Source organism: Numida meleagris, chromosome 1 (assembly GCF_002078875.1).
Source record: "Numida meleagris isolate 19003 breed g44 Domestic line chromosome 1, NumMel1.0, whole genome shotgun sequence".
Classification (NCBI taxonomy): domain Eukaryota; kingdom Metazoa; phylum Chordata; class Aves; order Galliformes; family Numididae; genus Numida; species Numida meleagris.
Window position 1 is genome coordinate 122,980,955 of NC_034409.1, and position 19,796 is coordinate 123,000,750.

General features: G+C 39.8%; 1 protein-coding gene across 2 annotated transcripts in view; it reads right to left on the reverse strand.

Annotated features, from left to right (window-relative positions):
- The window catches only part of TBL1X (transducin beta like 1X-linked), a 195,832-nt gene that overhangs the window by 124,620 nt on the left and 51,416 nt on the right, over positions 1-19,796 (reverse strand). Inside the window, exon 2 of one of the 2 annotated variants that reach the window (XM_021410844.1) lies at positions 14,630-14,702. The exons of the other annotated variant lie outside the window; for it this stretch is intronic. The gene's annotated coding sequence lies outside the window, so the exon portion shown is untranslated. The remainder of the gene's footprint in view (positions 1-14,629; positions 14,703-19,796) is intronic. 2 annotated transcript variants of the gene reach the window in all.

Sequence of the window (19,796 nt, forward strand, 5' to 3'; positions counted from 1 at the left end):
TCTCTTGCGTGGTCATCCCTAGGACAACTCTGGAAAACAAGGCAGCCATTTTCTCTTAAGCTGTTACATTCAGCAAACCAGATTGAAGTGCTTGATAAGCTGCTGCTCTCTTCCGTGCCTGCAGCACTCAGAGGGGAAAAACAACCAATCACCCACAAACAGGTAGCGACCACAGCCATTTTTGCACTTGCCTGAAATGAGTCACGCCGTGGCAGCAGATGGGGCTGGGGGGGGAGGGTGGGGGGAGCTGGGGAGGCCTGGATACGAACAAATCAATATGCTGGAGCTCTCTGCCTTACCCTCTCTGCTGGCTTCACCCCCTGGCCCTGCAAAACCGTGGAGATCCTTGAAATAATGTTGTTTCCTCATGTGCGTGCGTTTCCAAAATTAACTACTGTTATTAAAAAAGACTTGGCGTTTACAGAGCCGCCGGGGCTAAGGCATTGCCTCAAATGCTTTTAAAAATGCCTCAAAGCATCAGGGTGAGCAGAGGAAGAAAATAATTGTCATGTGCAATCAACAGAAACACACGCATACGTGCACCTGTATGCACGTGCATACCTGATGTAATTTTGTGACTCAGCTGCAAGTAACCTCTCCAGCGATGTGCTTGGGGAGCAGATTGCCAAAACTGGTAAATGCTCTTTAAAGCATACAAATCTGGGTATTCAAAATGGCTAATCATATATAGGGCTGGCCCCACACGTGGAGCAAGAAGCCGTGCCCCCTATACTTAAGTTCACTTGTTTTCCAATGTAATCCTCTTGTCAGTTTTGGAAACCTCCCTATTTTGCAGCTCTGTTGTGAAATTTGGCAGTGAGAAGCCTCAGGCTGAGGAAGATGCCATGCCAGTCTTGTGTTTGGACATATCCATACTCAAAGATGCTGGGGAAAAAACCTCCTACTGGCTTCATCAGCAGAGGCTGCTAAAAACAGGCTGCTAAAATCCCTCTGCTTCCACTCCTGCTGCCGGCCGAGCTGTGGCTCGCTTCACCACATGAAATGGGAAGCAGGGCTTCAGACACTGCTTGGCCTTAGGGCCATTTGCCCAGCCTTGTACAGCTTGCGTGGTCACACCTGGCCACCCAACTGGTGAGGCACTCACACCTACTGGGCCACCTTGGAGGCCTTCTGCCGGGCCACCAGGCCCCTCACCACCCAGACGTGACACAGGCAGAAGGCCCCAGGACAGAGGAAGGCCCTATGCCACCAGCACAGTTCTTCCACAAAGGGCCTGGCAGTCCACCTGACTTGGCTCCACTGCCATACTTCCCTGGCCAGAGGCACAGCCTTCCTCTGTCCTTTCTGTGCCGGCAGCTCCCAGACAGGAAAAGAGCAGCAGCGGCACATGGGCAACTCTAAAGGGGATGGTCATTGATTGAGTGCTTGCTCCAGCTCTTGAACACAATAATCGCATTTGCCCATGCAACCTCTACATTTGCACTTCCATTCATGCTTTCTGAGGCCATTTTCAGATCAGAAGGTATCCAAGCAGTCATTCTTGATGCTGCAAACTGCAGAACTGTTTCCCAAGTTATGTTACTTTGCGCCCTGCTTTACAGGGAGGCTGCTGTACCAAAGGTGACCTGCCAGTTTTGCAGAAGCCCACTAAGTCATAATAAGCACAAGCAGAACATCTGTATTTCAAACATGTGATTCCATCATCAGTCAGGAAAATTACTGAAACACAGCCAAGTTCAACACGATTAGCTGACGAACATGTTAGTTCCCTGACCACTGATTTTCACTGGACAAAGTAATAAGCCTTGTTTCTGTACCAAATATAAGTGCATCACAGTATTTTATTTTATTTTGGAATGCAGGATATAATAAGTTTAAAAGTAGAAAGTCTGCTCACTCCACTAAAATTCAAAGTATGTAAAACCACAGCTCTCTCCATAATGCCATCTGTGCTAGAAATGCCATTCTTTTTTTTTTTTTTTTCCTTTTTGCTACAAGACTATTACATTGTGTGCAAGTGGTAACATCTAAAAATATATCATGGAAGACATAGGTATAACTACTAGACAATTCTTTTTTTTGTTCAAAACAGTAAGTGCAAATGAACCCATATGGATCTAACTCATACCTTTTGGTGCTAGAATTTTTCTTGTTAGACCTGCAGCCCCTGTGCTGAAAAAGTTTCCAGAAAGAAAGCACGCAGCTCCTCACACCTGTTTCACACCATCAAACTAGATAAAATGTCTTAGTCTCTTCCAGGAAGGAGTTCAGCAGTGTAGCAAGGAGGCAGACAAGCACCATATGGGCAGAAGTGAAGGAAGATAAAAGCAAGGGTCGAACTACTGCTCTAAGCAGCAGCAAGTGTTCCATTGGCTCTGCTGTGTTGTCTTATCAAGTAATCTTCAGTCTTAATTGATTTAGAAAGGTTGTACACACAAATCTTTGTATTTATAAATTAACCTAAAAATTCCACAGCAATATTCCATGTGGTTTAACTGCTGTAGCACACGGCCAGAAACCAAGGACTGGCCGAGCTCATTAGCCATGGAAACATGGAGTTTTAGCAGGTGAACTTTCATCCAGCAATGCAAAACGTGAGTCGTAAATGAGTGAACACCTTCCCATCCTATAAAAATAAAGCTACCTAACAAAAATGGAATTTTCAGCTAACAATAACTACGTTCTTTCAGTTGTCTGGACTGTTGTCAGCCTGTTAAGATATTTCTGTAAAAACAACAAAAAGGGAGCATTTGTTGACATCAGTCAGTAACACAAATGCTCGTAAATACTTCTCATACATTTGCTAGGAATCTCAAACTTCTCACAGGTTTTACAGAAAATAGAAAGCTAAGTTCTCTGGCTGAAGTGAATTCCCACCATTTTTTGTTTGGGCGGTGATACTCAAGCAGTGACAGCTTAGCTGCAGACATCTACCCAGGCAGTTTTTTCCATCTGCCTACCTTGCCTCTCCACATCAGTGGCTGAGCCACTCACCACTCGATTGCCCAAGACTGCAATTTATAGCACATTCTACCCAGGCCAGAATTAGCAACAGTTTGCCTTGAAAAGGTGCACAGTAAACTGAAGCATTTCAGCAGTGACTCAGCACTGTGTATTAATAGCCAGCCTAAGCTTATTTAAGACCCTACGGGTGCCACATGGCTGGCATACGAGTTGGATCAGGCTGTTGATTGGACTGAAAGCTCACCTTTCAAATAATATAAGTTTTCAGCATTGTGCAGCTGCACAATTACTGAGCTGGCCTTGCTAAGGGAGTAGGACTGTGGGGTCAAGAAAAAGGGGAGAGCAGGACAGTCCCTTTTGCAGCAGCCTGCATTTAAATGGGCTGAGGTCAACTGTGGAGAGGGTTGGTTTCCCTTTGCCCACAAGAGGAATCAGAGGCTACAATGACAGGCAGCCAGGGAAGTAACATCAGCAGCCCGCCTCTGCTATGCCCTCCTCCATAACAGATGCTACAGTTGAGAAAAACTAGACCCAACTAAGTCTTTATACCCACTATATGAAATGAACAGAACAGAAAACAGTGCTCAGAAGAACCCCTTACACTCATGAATACCTGAATGCAGAAATGAAGAGAATCAGCTCCAAAAACATGGAAAAACAGTCTAGTATGTTTTTAGTCAAACTGGAAAGTACAAGGAGATAAGAAATTGAAAAATCAGCATAATGTGATTAGCTATGTAATTAAGACTAAACTGGGAGATCAGTAAGGGAAACTATAAGGAGGGTTCTTTCAGCACAGTACACTGGAGAGAAAATTGGAAATCTGGTGGAAACCTAATGGGATAAAGTAACAGATGGTAGGTAGACACCCAGGGGACACAGAATATGTTTAAAGATGATAGTGGCTAACAGTATGATTAAGAGGATATGCAATTAAGTAGTAAGGCCATAAGAATCTTAATATTCTAGGTTATGAATACTTTTTATAAACACATACTAGTCAAATAGGAAAAATACTCAAGAAAAAAAGCAAGCGCTAGGTAATGAAGTAACCAGGAGTGGGAAGTTTTTTTTACTAAGAAGGTGGTGAGGTGCTGGAATAGGTTGCCCAGAGAGGCTGTGGATGCCCCATCCTCAGAGGTGTTTAGAGCCAGGCTGGATGGGGCCCTGGGCAACCTGATCTGTTGGCTGGCAATCCTGCCTGCAGCAGAGGGGTTGAAACCTGTAGATCGTTGAGATTTCTTCCAACACAAGCCATTCTGTGATTCTATGATTGTCCTTGTCTTGAGAAACATGACAAGCAGCTGTCCACAAATGTAACACAGGATGCTACAAAAAAGACAACCAATCAAATTAAGGAGCAATAAATAATGTACTCAATGTAAAGAAAAAAAAGCCTCAAGTTAAATTTCTGGAAACAACCTAGCAGAACAAGCTGCCAGTGGAACTGTGCAAACCACCATCACTGGTGATACCCAAAGAACATCGTTCTATCCGGCCTGTAAGGACTTCAGGCAGAAAACTAGATCAGTCCACGTACATTTTTTCCGAGCACAAATATGTCAGTAACTTCCAGCAGAATCTTCCACATAACCCACTTTTCTTCCAGTCGGTACAACACAGGAGTACAGCTTACTGTCCATAAGCTGAGGACACAAGCAGGTCAACTCAAGGCGGCCTCTCATGCTCAGGCAGCGCCGTCAGTTTTCTCTTGGGTATACAGTCAGACTTTGCTATACCAGTCTCATGAAGCTTTGGTGGTCCCGTGCCTTCCAAATATTTGCCAACAATTAAATAATACTTGTAAACAATACGGTCCAGCTGTAGAACTGCTTATATCTCAGTAAAATAAAGAGCTGTTATATATAAACTCCAGATATATACAGATGGATACATACGTACATAGAATACAGAGAGAGTGTTAAATGGAGCAAATATAAACAAATGATATAAAAAGATATAAACCGATGCTACATTATTATAAGCCAGTTATTTATGTAGATTTATTTTAAAATATGTCTGATTGCATTCATAGCACTGATGAAGAGAACAGTAACATGCTAAACATCATTAAACACTTAGACTAAAATTCCCCCTTGATCATCCCCTCACAAGCACTTTGATTCTCTTTTACCACCCAGGAAAAGAATAACCACATGACCAGATGGTCAGAAAATTCTTACTCTGGTAAGAGAACAAATTAAATAATTTCCAAAAGCAGGGGTCCCTCCCAGGCACAGTCCTACTTTCAGCTCTCCCATCTCAGACTGGCACTAATTTAAATTAGAGACTGGTAGCGTTAGCACTTCAGTTGATATCAATTACCACTATATCATGTAAAGCACTCCCTGAAGAAATCAGGAACCAAGCTGCTTATGGAAATAGTGCAAAAACCACACCAGGAATGAGATAGAAGCCAGTATACAGCAGAGATGTAACCAGTCCCTCTGCAAGTAAGAAAAGGAAAAAAAAAAAAAAAAGGTTTAAATGGGCAGCTGCATTCTGCATCAGCAGAATTACAGCCATTTCTGTCAATGGTTTTAAGGTGCACAGAGAGGTCATTGTCTTCTATAGATTGGATTACTGTGAAGCCAATGTTTAATAACTATAGCAAGGAAGCAACTGGATGCTGGACTGCCTTAAAACAGCTGAGGAGAAATGGAAGAAGCCAGAACTATGCTGACTGTGATGCAGCTTCAGAGAGGGCACAGCCCCCTGCTTTATACCTCGTGAAAATTTTGCAGTGTTCCTAAAATCATTAAAACCCAATAAAACAAACACCTAAACACAGATTTTTCTTTTTTTAAATCCTAGTCCAGGGAAATGGTGAGAGGCAATGAGATTGGGGCCAGTTAAACATGATATAAGGAACCACAAATGTGAGGTCAGGAAATTTAAGTTCTAACGGCAACCTTGCATTGCTGACAAAGCCTTGTGTTTGTGTCTGTTCTTGGTAGTCCACCAAAATAGCTTTTGCTCAGGTACAAAATCTTTTGCTTTAAGGATACTTAACCCAGTTCCTATGAACCATCATTTAGGGCTAACTTCCTAAAGAGAGGAGCCAGCCAAAGTCCTTGAGGGACCACCTTAGGCTTACTGCAAGGGTAGGTATAAGATAGGCTTCCTGACATCCTTCCACCCTACAATTTCCTACTGCTATTACACTGATGATTCAAATCTAATTTTAACAAGCAAGCAAGCCTTCTGCTGTCAGCAGCCATTGTTCCAAGACAGAAGGAAAATACCTTAAGCACATTTTCTTGCTTTTCGACATCTGCATTTTTGTATTGCTTTTGTTCCTGGAGAGGGGCACGGAAAAGGGAAATAAAGGAAGCACTTCCCAAGGCAGGGAGGTAAGATATTAGTGCTGTCACTTCGCATTTCCTAAACAAGCCTATTTTTTTTTTTTTTCAAACAATCCTTGAACAGGAGATGGGCTTTATTAACTTAAGAACTAATGCTTTAACAGTCTAAAAATCTTGCTGCAGTAACAAAAGAAGTTTCAAAAACACATTCCTCTAAAACAACACACTTTTTGCTTAAAAATAAATAAATTTCCACATCTTTTGGTAAAATTGAGTTTGACACAGTCACCCTATTCTTTTAATGACCAATTATATGCAACTCTTTACAACTAAGTTTGTGTATGAATAAAATTTCTCCTACCAGTTTAGAAGGAAACTAAGAATACACGTGGTTCTACACAATCTCATGGGAGAAGATCATTCACCACATTCCAAAGTTCACATAAGAGATCAGAAAAAGTAAAATAATTTACAAATGCCTCTGTGTATTTTCACATTCCTTTCAGAAACAAAGTCAATGTGGAATAATGAAGAGCTGGGTTCAGAAGTTGTACAGCAAAAGACAAAGTCCTATCTAATATGCACTGGCAGTGATAAATTGGAAAGGGTAAAATAGTCACTGACTACAATTCAGAAGGCCATGGTAGAAGCTTCTTTCTACCATAACCAAAACATGGTTCCAATAACCAAAGATAAGGCAACAGCATGCATATAAAAGTCTTCAGGACAAGAAGACACATGTGATGTAGCCTGATGTTTATATCATATGATTTTAATACCTTAAAATAGAAAACTAAAGCTGCCTGCAGGTCTCCTGATGAACAAATATCATACTGTGATGCTGAAGTAGGTAAGGTGCTGCCATCACTTAGAATGCATTTTACAGAAGGTTACTTATATATTGGAACGGGAAATATTTGCTAGCATTTAACATTCTAACTGTTACAGAAAATACTGCTTGTAACACACTGCCTTGTTAGATTTGACAGCGTAAAATACATAGAATGGCAGTATTCAAAACATGGGTGATCAAGTGTTGCAGCCCTCTTAGACATTATGGATCCTGTGCAAGGTATTCAATTTGATCTCTTTGTTCAAGTCAGTTGCATTTGCATTCGTTCAGTGAGTTATCCACCTGAAAAGGCTATGATTCTTTCATTTCCCCTTCTCTCCCAAACACTGTGGGATTCATTCTCCTACAGAATTATTGCCAGAAATAAAATGTTGCATTTAGAGTGGCTATAATACTGCCAGCCAATTCCACTGCAGAGAAAGGTCGAGAAAAAAAATTATAAAAAAACCCCCACAAAACAGTAACCATTTATCCAAAGTCCCCATGTGCAGCGTTAGTGCCAAACATTACAGTAAACCTCAAACATCGGTCAGTGCTTACTGGGCTCTAACCTAAGTGGTCTGTATGTCACACCTGCTGTAAGTGGTCTGTATGTTCTACTTGTCATAACAGAAGCACTTAACAAAAGGCATCACAGAGGTACTTTAGGAGCAGGACAATTTACTGAATTATTTCTTCAGGGTTTTGTACAGTAACTACTGTATCTGGACTGTCCTCCCATAAAATATGACCAAGATCTCAGCTACACAGTCAGCATATATATGTACAAAGCCCCTACCCTTAACAGAAAGACTCTCAGAAGCATGAAGACCAAAAGAGATCACTATTATCTAACTGAATTTCTTTGGTAATGCGAGGTGTTTGGAGTGGGTTTGTTTGTTTAACACATGCAATTCTTGCCTTAAAATAACCTCAAAAGACATCTCTATTTTAGAAAATCATCTGAACAGGATGCAAGAATGTCAGCTAATGCTGAATTCCTGATCTCAATTTCAAGAATTTACATATTGTAAAGAGCTCTGAATATTGAAAGAATAATAAAAAAATCTGCTTCCTGTTTGAATTCTATCATTTATTTCCAATGCGTCTCTTTATTTCCATATTTTCCAAATGCAACTCCTTCTCATCTGATAAATCTTCACATGGTTATTACCAGATGATGACCAACTCTCAATTTCAGTCTCTAGGTGACAAAACGCATGGGATTATATCAATTTCTTACCAGGAAGATGAGCTCCTCCAGAGCTCCTGAACTCTTTTCCCCATATGTCCAAATGCTCTAAACTCCAGCCTGCAAGTACAAGTGCTGTTCCTCTGCTGCACATACATCCTAGTTAAATATCGTTCGAACCATATGGAAAGCAAAAATACACCATTTATTTGTTGTCTTGCAATTATATACAAAAAATAACATTTGCTTTCAGTGGTCTCAGTGAATGGTAGACTTCCATGTAAGCTGTACAATAATGACAGCAGTGCACCTTGAGGTGCTAACTTCTGAAGTAGCTTTAGATATTATGGGTTTGCATAGATCAAGAAGAAAAGACATCGCTTTGCTATTCCTCATTGCTATCTTTATAACTGAGTAGTGTAATGTGAAATAACAAACTGAAGAGCACAGTAAGAAAACCAGTATCTAAAATTGCCTGGGGATCTGAAATAGAACAGACAGAAAAAAAACGCTGGCATTTAGCTTAGAACAAGAAAGTTCAGAAATGCTCAGTGCAGCTTTTTCCAGTGACTACAGCCAGAGCTAAGAACTGCTGAGTTTGCTTGCAAATCCAGACAGTGTTACTGGGACAGGACAGGTTTCTGCAAAAGTGAGCAACTCCTTAAGAAGATGTTATTATCATACAGTATCAGGACATCTGGTTTCAAAGCAAAGAATTTGAATCCGCTGCTCTCCTTGACACCAGGCTATTTGGGTTTGGTACTTAGCACTGACTAGATAGGTTAGAGATGCAGGGAGAAATTTGTACAGGGAGATAATGAGATAGTAACACAAGGTGGTGGGGGATGGTAATAATTTACAAACATCTGAAGGAAGAATCTGCACAACCAAAAAAGGAAGACATTTCCTATCAGATATGGAAACTCAGTAATAAAGGGATGGATGTCTTTCTTAAATGAAAAATGTCGAGTGAGTCAGTAGGACAGCTTTTCTGGAGAGGAAAATAACATAAAATGCACTGATAGGAACAATCCTGTATCAGCAAGAAGGAATGCCTCCAATGATGTGTAAGACCAGTTCCCAGCTAGCCTATCTATGCTCTGTGCCTACTGTAACTGAGATATATTGCCCCAAAATTGAACTCCCTTTTAATATAACACTAATGCACTTTATTACTGATTTTAACAGTCTTTAATGGGAGGAAACATACATTCAATTATTTTATTACACGCTTTGAATATAAATGGAGAGCATCTGCACTCTAGTTTACATCTTCCGTCCTCACCCTCACATAAAAACAGCACAGACACGTTTCAGAACTGAAAGTGGCCTTCCCCACCCCTCGCTGCTTTCTTGGCTGCTTTGCTGAGATCTATATATCCAATCTAATTATTTTGATTCCCATTTCCAACCCTATCAGTGGTGCAGTGGTGCAAGAAATCAAAATGCCAGTCTCCTGAATGTGTTAGAACCTCAAAGCTAACAGCTCCTCATTTGCAGAGGCATCACTGTGTGGCCCAAAGCCGCTGTCAGCGCACAATTTATGTTCAGCATTCTGGATGTGACTTGAGAGGGTTTTCCTAGTGTATCAATACCAAGCATTTCATATAGCATTTCAGATATGCTACAGATTGTTGCATCATCTTGTTCTATCACAACATAACTGATTCTAACAAACACCCTCAATGCTTCAGTTTAGATTCTGTCTGTTTTAAAACACTCAAGTCCTTCTTCTTTGTTATTTTTTCCCTTTGTTTTCTTAAAAGGGAAAACAACAGGATCACATAAGCTTATCTTCTCCTAAGTGATCAGAAGCCGGAGTCAGCAGTACTCCTGCCAAAACACTCTATCCCCTCACACCGGGGGGGGATCGTATGTTGCTCGCTATCTGAAGTCCCGTGGGGGTCTTCCCCCTGACGATACACTCTTCCCCTCTTGAATTACAATCTTACTTAAATTACTAATGGCTCAGCGACACCAACATATTCCCATTCATTTCCACAGCTTTTACAAATACGGTAACATGATTTGTGTTCAAATATAAGCGTCACCATTTCACTTTTTATTATGAATATCATATGTTTGGCAACCTGTCTGACCTTCCTTATGATGATGAATGCCGCAGCAAACAATTTGCTGTATCTTTAAAGAAATGGCCAATTCAATTACATTCTGCCAGAAGCTTTCAAATCCCTCTCTGCCAAACGTCTTTGCTATATCCTGCCACAGACAGCCCATTTGTATTCCAGCACAGTAGGACACTTGTTTTATTGAAGCATACAGTTCTAGTTAGGTACTATCAACAGAGCACTATTTCAGTTCTCCAGCTCTCTGTTCCTTTCTACCCCCTCTAGCCTCGGTTATTAGGATTTTCAATTTTACTGACCAAACGTGTATGCGTTACTAATTACATGCCTGAAATCTAGTAGTTATTGACTGCTACAACAAAATACATTAGTGACCAATTACAGGAGTTCTTGGCAGCAACGGTTATCATTTTAGTGGATTTAATCATTGCACTTAAAGTGAAGCTTGAGATTCCCCTTGAGATTACACCACTAATTGCTTCTGTTTTGCTAGTTACCGCATGAGCTGCTCTGCAAAAAGATGCTTTTTAAATTTCAAAAAGCAGCAAACAGATCAAGCATCCTGTAATGAGTCCTCCTCAATAAAGGCACGGCGTAAATTCATTCATATCACAGTGCTAATCTCCCACACGTATCTCCCTTGTCATCCTCTCTTTCCTTCTCTATTCTTGTTACTTGTGCAAACAGCAATACAGCTGCAGTGCTGTTCACATGAAGTGTGTGTTACTGTAGACACAATAGCATTTCTTTAAACAGATAGTGAGAACGTTGGACCTATTTTAAATTTTAAAAAAAATCATTTTTCCCTTCCCTTAGACCTTTAGGAAATGGAACAAAACAAAACAAAAAACCAAACAGGTAAAATATGTGTAAAAACATTTGTGTATTACACGCACAATGTCACCATCATAGGCTTCCACTTTCCAGGAATCCCTAAAAACAGCCCTCCTCCAAAGAAAGGAGTTTGTACTATAACATATTATTCTTTAAGAGCCCACGACTCCCTCCGGATCCCCACTAGTGATGAATTATCTGGTTTACAGCCTCATAAAGCAGAAGTGTCTATATATTTTAATGCTGAGGCCAACCACAGGACTTTTGTACCTTTCAAATGTAGTGATATACAACTTTCCAAACAGCACTGAAAGGCTGTGACCTTAGGCTTCAGCCAACTGAGACAAGGAGATATCATTTCATTAACGTTTTGGGTCAGATCAAAATAAGTTGTCTTTCAAAGGCAGAAAGCATTGGGGAGGGTTGCACCTGCAGTTCTGTTAGCTGGCTGAGAACAAATTATTTAATTAATAAAACTGTTCAAATAAATCTGGTTTCTTGTTAGTAAAATTTCAGCTGTTGTAGCTTTCCATTACTCAAGTGCCACATGCCAACCAAAGACCTCTCTCAAAAACATACATTAAAAAAATCAATTAAAAATTGCGCATAAGTTTAAACAATCTTAGAATTGTCGCATCCTACATCAACCTTATAAGACTGCAGTAGATTCTAAGTTGATACAGCTCTAGTTAGACAATTAATTGATCTTCATGAGAAAAATATTGTAGAGAAAGCGTTTTAAACCTCCAGAGTCTTCTTGACTATTTTTCAAGCTAACGGAATAGCAGAGTGTAGGATATCTTTAAGAACTGCCAGAAACATACAATTTGATTTACAAAAATAATAACAACCTCCCTGAAACCAACTACCAAAAAAAAAAATGTTGGAGAGCTTCATCCTACAGCATCACAGGGTTCAATCAGTTGGCTTCACTGCAGCCTGTAAACTATGGTACAGAACATTACCTAACAACCCCTGAAAAATAACACGATACATCCACAGAGATTTGCGTCATTGCTACATTTTTTCTGGTTTCACACCGACACGCAGATTTCCACAAAGCTTTTCAGAAGAGGAGGCTCACAAGGCTGCTATATGCAGAATGCTTTCAAAAACATGTCCAGCTCATTTCCATGCTTAACTGAGAAAATCTTGCCCCAGGGCACTCAATTTCTATTCTTCATGAGGAAAAATGTAGGTGATGCAGTAAACTACAAATAACTGGTGACACTTAAATTAGAGCAGAGATCAATCCCATATTCATAAAGGAATATCCTACACAGTGTAATTGGATTATGGCCATCTGTTAGTTCAATAGTTCTTGACTTTTGCCTTCCTCAAACAACAACAGAGGACAATTTTCAGTTAAAAAGTAACATAAAACTGACACGATCTCTTCTTCATGTAGGAGTCACTACTCTGACAAATACTTGAGCTCAGAATGATCGCCTTTCTTCTGTAAGGGAAGGCTACTTTTTCACATGCACAGCTATAGAATCTACATCGTGATTCCAAAATGACAGCAATTGCACCTGGAATTTCTAGTGCTACCTTCAAAATGAGAAAACAGGAAGAAGACTGAAGAAGAAAATATTCTTGAAGTGAACAGCTGAACTTATGTGGCACCCAAAATGCAAAAGGTCAGGAAATACCTGCCTTTCATCACTGTCAGAAGCAATAGACTAAAATATGCAGAGTAGGACTGATAACACAGGAAATAAATGAAAACGTTTGCTATGTGTTAGTACAAAAGTTAAAAGAAGCAAGGCAAAAAGCTCTCTCAAAGGTCCCTTCTGGATTTAAAACAGAGCTGTTTAGCCAATTTCAACTTAAAAACATGCCATTATCATTTAAGAATACTGAATTTCTCTCCTTTAATACACCTTACATCTGTCCATGGTCCCAATTCCTGCAGCCGTGCACACTAAGTGCAAGTTTGACAAGGCACATTATTTGCAGGAACCAGAACCTCAGAGAGAACAACGAACACACCAGAAAGCAACCAGTTATAATACTGCCTCAGGCATTATTTGTGATTCAATACCTAACTCGGAAATCAAAGAATGATAGTGCTAAATGAGACTTGATATATTTCCAAATTGTACAATGAATTTTAAGTCTTAGGTGTATAGCTTACAAACCCTAGCATATTTAAGGGTACATATTTACTTCTCTTTAACATAAAAAAAAATGGAAGATACTTTTTTTTTTGTCTTCTACTCTATTGCAAAGAGAGAAACATGGTGAATACTATGGCAAAATGTAACGTACTTTTTTATGCAGTGACATGACAGATATCAGTTTATGAGTTCATGCATTCAATACAAGAGCAAGATTAAACCATAGAACAGATTTGAAATAAAATGCACTGATAACAAGTTTAGATCAGATTAAGATGGGAGAATCTCAGATGAGAAAAAGAGCCTGTAAAATTTAATGTAGATACCAGTGAGAATATTCAACTTACTGAAGCCTTCCAAAACTAAAAATAATTCTTTTAACATGATAAATGCCAGCAGGAAGAAAGCCTTCAGCTCTGGCAATTGTTTCAGAAAATTCAATTAACTTGCCCATTATTAGAAATGTTACCAGTAGAAAGAAGTTTCATGCTATGCTGTACTTATCCGCTTATTATAATTACATGTCTTCCATATATTAATATATATATGAATAAATAAATTAATTAAATAATACAACAAAGTATCTTTTTGACCTGTCGAATAATTTATTGTTACCAAAATAATGCTTGGATTGCCTGGCAAGGAAGCAAGCCGAATAACTGCTAGAGCTGAAAAATACTCTTCTTTCCTTGCCTTTTAAGAAACTTGTGTAGGTTGGGTTTGGGATTGTTGGATACCTTCCAAAACCTAGGAAGGTCTGCCACATGCTCCATCAAAACTGATGGAGAAAAACTCCCCTTGCCCTATTTTAATGGAAGCTAATCCAAGTGAGACAATAGCTTTTGTCTCAAACAATGTGAAATGCAGCCTTAGCAAGACAACCATACTAGGCCACCACCACAAAGTCTTCTCAGCCTCCATTCTCTGATGACATCACAATGCAGCCTCTTTTTAGGACTTCAATCCTACAGAACCTCAGTGCCTCACTGTGATTCCATCTGACAAGACTGAGTTTAAGAAACAGGTCACTCAAACTCAGCATTTAGTCTCAAAATAAAGAGCTGAAAAGGCAAAACACCAGAATACCAGTCTTGCATATAATCTACATTTAACTTAATGGAGGCTTTAGGTGTACCAATAAAATGTACTGAAGGTTGCTGTATGCTGCATTCCATTTAGCTAGCCCTACTAATTCTAGTTTTTTTCAATCCAAAAGCCAAACTATTGTCTCAACTAACACTATGCAGGTTAGGTGAGAATATGCTTAAAAACAGTCAACAGTTTCCATATTATTTCCACTAGTAAAGCTAGTTTTCAGTTAAGCATTCACTTACTCAGGTGCAAGTGCAGTCAAGCTCCCCAGTTTCCCCTAGACTTTCCCTTCAGGCCAGTTTTATCCTTAGGTACCTGAGAAAAATGGAAGAACAAAATCAATTTATGTAACTTCTTTTAAATTCCTCCCTTGACTATATCAATTCTTATGACCGAAAATTATCAGCAATTTATACTTTTTCTATCAGGATTTTTTCCCATCAGTTTGCTTAACCAGGAGAAAACTCAAGGCTTTTGTTTTCTCCGCAAAAGACAGTTTTTTTTATTTCACCAGTTCTAACTTTTTTTAGACTCGGTACAGCCTTAAAGGAAAGAGTTTTCTGTCAGAAACCTCATATAAACACCACCCAGTAGAAGATGGGATTGCACGATTTAGGTATATTTCATCTCTTGTTTTTAGGAGTACAAACAGAAAGAAGCACAGTAAAGGCTTTGTTAGAGACAGATTGAAGCTACCTTGAAACTGTTAACATGTGAAAGAAGAAAAACCTACATACCCAATTACCACTTGAAAAATTGAAAGGTTTGTGTACAGGTGCACTGTCAGTTAAGGAGGAGCTAAAAAAATAAAGTTATTCTACTTTCTCCTGGCACTAGCATGAATTAAAGAAACATTTCAAAACATGCTATTCAACCATATGGAGTCAATTTTTGCAGACATATGGAGCTCCAATTAAATAAGTGTGGCTTACTGACACAAAAGTCCACCTGCACATATTCAAATTTTCCAGAATTAGACCATCTAATTTAGACCAGTCCATCTAACAATAACAGAGCAGAAAAGCAATGCATTTGATATGACACAACTGAAGCTCTGCATTTTAAATAGTAATCACTACCTTACTTTTGACCATGTTCAGAACACAACCAAATTAGAAAGAAAACAAAGATGGAATTAGTTTCCCTAAAATGCAATTAAAATTACATGAACTCAAAATAAAATTATTTTTAGCCTTCTCCATCACGCAAGTAAACATATCATCCTAAAAGTCACCAAGATACTCTTTTTCAAAGAATTTACTAGAAGTCAATCAAAATTTCAAAACCAACTATAACTATAGAATCATAGAATCACCAAGGTTAGAAAAGACCTCCAAGATCATCCAGTCCAATTGGTCACCTATCACCAACAGTTCTCACTAAACCATGTCCCTCAGTACTAGATCTAAACATTTCTTGAACACCTCCAGGGTTGGTGACTCCACCACCTCCCTGGGCAGCCCATTCCAGCGCATGACCACCCTCTCAGAGAAGAAGTCTTTCCTAATGTCCAACCTGAACCTCCCCTGGCGCAACTTGAGGTCATTCCCTCTATTCCTGTTGATAGTTACATGGGAGAAGAAGCCGACCCCCACCTCACCACAACCTCCCATCTGGCCCCATGGACTTGTGGCAGTCCAGGAGGAGTAGCAGGTCTCCAACTATTTCCACCTCAATTGTGGGGGATTTATTCTGAACTCCATCTAAGACTTCCAGATCAGTGGATAGAGTACCCCAAGGATAATTGGTCTGACTTTTAAAGACAGATTTAAAGAAGGAATTGAGAATCTCAGCCTTTTCCTTATCCTCAGCAGTCACATTCCCCACTGCATCAAGGAAAGGATGGAGATTCTCCTCAGCCCTCCTCTTACTGTTAATGTATTTGTAAAAAAGATTTTTGCTCTCTTTTACCTCAGCGGCCATGTTGAGTTCAAGCTGGGCTTTTGCCTTTCTAATTTTCTCCCTGTGCATCCTAACAACTTCTTTGTGCTCTTCCCGAGTTGCCCATCCCTTCTTCCACAGGAGGTAGATTCTCTTTTTCTCCTGGAGCCTCAGGAAAAGCTCCCTGTTCATCCATGCCGGTGTTCCTCCCCGCTGGCTCATCCTGCAGCACAGGAGGACAGCCTGTTCCTGCGCCTTTAAGACTTCCTTCTCGAGGAGTGACCAGCCTTCCTGGACCCTTTTAATCTTCAGGACTGAATCCTGAGGGATCCTCCTTACCAGTGTCATGAACAATTCAAAGTCCACCCTCTGGAAGTCCAAGGTAGCAGTTTTGCTGCCCCCACTCCTGACTTCACCAAGAATCGAGAACTCTAACATTTTGCGGTCACTCTGTCCAAGACAGCTCCCAACCTCCACATCTCCCACCAGACCTTCTCTATGTGCTTTATAGCTTTTAAATTTTCTTTTGCATATTGAGCCCCCAGATTTTCCCAGAATAAACATATGGAAAGCATACATTAAAAAAAAAAGTCAACAAGTTATATATAAATGCTAACATCCTCAAAACTCTAAATAAGAAAGGCGTCTGATGAGGTAGAAACTAACACATTATTAAGGCAAATATCATAAAAGTCCAAATCTTAATTTTATTAAGTATTCCCTGTTAATTTGGCTCCCTGCTCATATCCATTCTTTTTATTAGGAGATGATATGCAATTGTCTTCCACAGGACCCCTACCTCACTCAGTGAACACAGTAAATAGAAGAAAACGGAATACTGAAAATCTGTACATTAACAGAATTACATATGACCATGGCACAGCTCTACAATTTATCTACTCCAGGGTTTTCTGTTCTGTTTCAGAGCAGTACTCTGAAGACAGGCATGCTAGCTCTCCCAGAGCTTCTCTCTGGTACTGCCATAACAACAGATTGCATTGCAGTCCCCCACGAGGTACACCGTATGATCTCCATAGACAGTGATCTTAAAGAACAAAACTTTTGAATTAAGATTATTGCAAACTTTAATCTCAGTCAAAGATTCCTAAAATTCAGTTATCAGAGCACCCAGCCTTACACAATACTTTTAATTATCCAGGGAAGTTGTACTTATCTCCTCAACTAGGTGAGGCATCTTTCATTTCTTGTAGCACATCATCCCATTCACTGCCTGTCTCTGAAGTTTCCATGATCCATCTCCTTTGTTGAACAATTTTCATACACTTCATACACTTGTGCTCCTACAGCAGGGACCATATAGTTCCAAGATTGTGTAACTTAAAACCACATCATAACATCCAAAGATGCTCAGTTAACAAGCTCCGGACAACCTTAAATCTTCACTTTCCAGCTCTGCAGTGAACGCTTTTTGTAACTCTAACAATGTTCTTCAAGACCACTGCTTTCTGAGCTTGGTTTAATTTCCAGCTCTTGTAAAGAAAGCATGAACTGAAAAGGAGAAGTTCCTGCTTGTTCAGTACAGATACCCCAAGCATCCCACAGAACTCAGCCACCTCTCCTTCTCATCCAAAGTTGTACCCGTGCCATCACCTGGAGCATTTGCCACCATCCCATCACATTCCTTGCCATCAGGCTCAGCCTTCTTCTATTTCTGATCTCAGTCCTGTCTCTTTAGAGCAGCTGCTTTGTTCTCATCCACTTCACATTACTCCCCCCAACCAGAATTCCAGTTCCCGTTAGTTTCCAGCTCTCAAGCACTACCTTTCCTTTTAATCTCAGCATCATCTCTCAGCTTCTGTCCCCTTCACTTTTAGATCTGATGACTCTTTCACACCACTTTTTACTTTACAGTGGTTTTCCCACTGCTTTACTCTCCCTCTCAGCCTCCTGCACTTGCCTCTTACCCTCTCAATTTTGAGATTTATTCTCAACAACTAACTCCCTGTCTTACCTGTATTTCCTTTCCTGGCTCCCTACACAGTCTTTTTGATTAGCGTGCCATAGACATGGCTGCTGTGCTGTATGCTGAACTCACTTCCAATGATGCATGTTAAAAGAGATCTGTACGAGAGCTTATGTGCAGGAACACTTCATTTGAGGATCCCAGAAGGACCTGGGCAGAAGATAAGCAATGCAGTAGTGCTATCTCTGCAGCAGCAGAATTTTAGGCACTTAAATCCCTTGCTACAGAAACACATATACAGAATCTACTTAGATGTCAAAGCAGCTATATGAAGGTTTCGAGGACTGCAGGCTTCACTCTTGAGTTTAGATTAACACCATATACACTGCAAGATTAATATATATGTATATATTTAACCTAATCCTCCGTTTCTACAGAGAGCCCAAGTTAGACAGTCTAAATCTTAATCTAAACTTAGTCTATACTGCAGTTAATACAGATATAGTAGTACTGTGTAAGTAATTCTCCTGAAGACAAAAAAACCAACTTGATTTAACTGAGCATAGTACATACTGGGGAGGGGGATGTTCTCGGGACTATTTACCAAGAATAATTGTGCTTATTCCACTGCACGAAACTAGCTGATAGCATACATCCATCTATATTTTTTGCCAGAAAGCACAAACCAATCACAGATCTCTCCTCATCTCCAACAGCTCTCCCTTTTTTGGGGGAGGGGCTTAAAGGGGTTAAGTCTGAACTTAAGATGATTTCCTACAGCAGAGAGAGGCTATTTCCTCCAAAATGTAAAACAATAAAGAAAATTAAAAGGCATTTGATTTATTGCATAATAATCCTATTTTTAGAAAAGCTCAAGTAATTGGGTTGTCAACCATTGGGTTTGTATCAAAGAACTTGGAGTAAATGAACACAAATGTAAGCTGCAATTTCATTAAGAACATTTTTGCCACCTTTGAATACACAAAAGTAGCTCTCTGAATTACTTCATGACATCACCACTATTTCTAACAGGCCCCTTTTACAAAGAGGCAACACAGACCTTAACATAGATTTGTATACGTCATCGCAGCTTCTTGGTATGATTCTTCCTAACGTGGTTTACGTGTATACCCTAAATCTGTCAGTTCTCCCACTAATCTGCCCTCCTATCTATTTCTTCTTTTCTCTTAAATATTTATCTCATGCAACTCCGCCTCTTCCGGTCATCTCCCTATGTTTGTTTCCTCCTGTTCCTCTTAATTTCCTCACTGAAATACAACTCAAATTTCAGTGATAAAAGAATGCAGTTGCCTTTCCACAAAGAATAATCAGTACATCAGGGGGCACAACCTACACGTGCTGCAAGTGCTGCAGCAGTTTTTCCTTAGCTTTAATACAGTTCAGGACTGGTGCATCAGAGAGGTGAATGGAAAAGAAAACACTAAATAGGTATAAATGAAAACTTTAGATTAATCTTTCACATTACCTCGGCGAGTAGCTTCCTAACATTTACCATCTTGTTTGCTGTAACCTGCATATCAATTGTCCAGATTACAGAACTTCTGGAAAAAGATAAATCTGGAAGGGTGGCAAATGTATTTAAA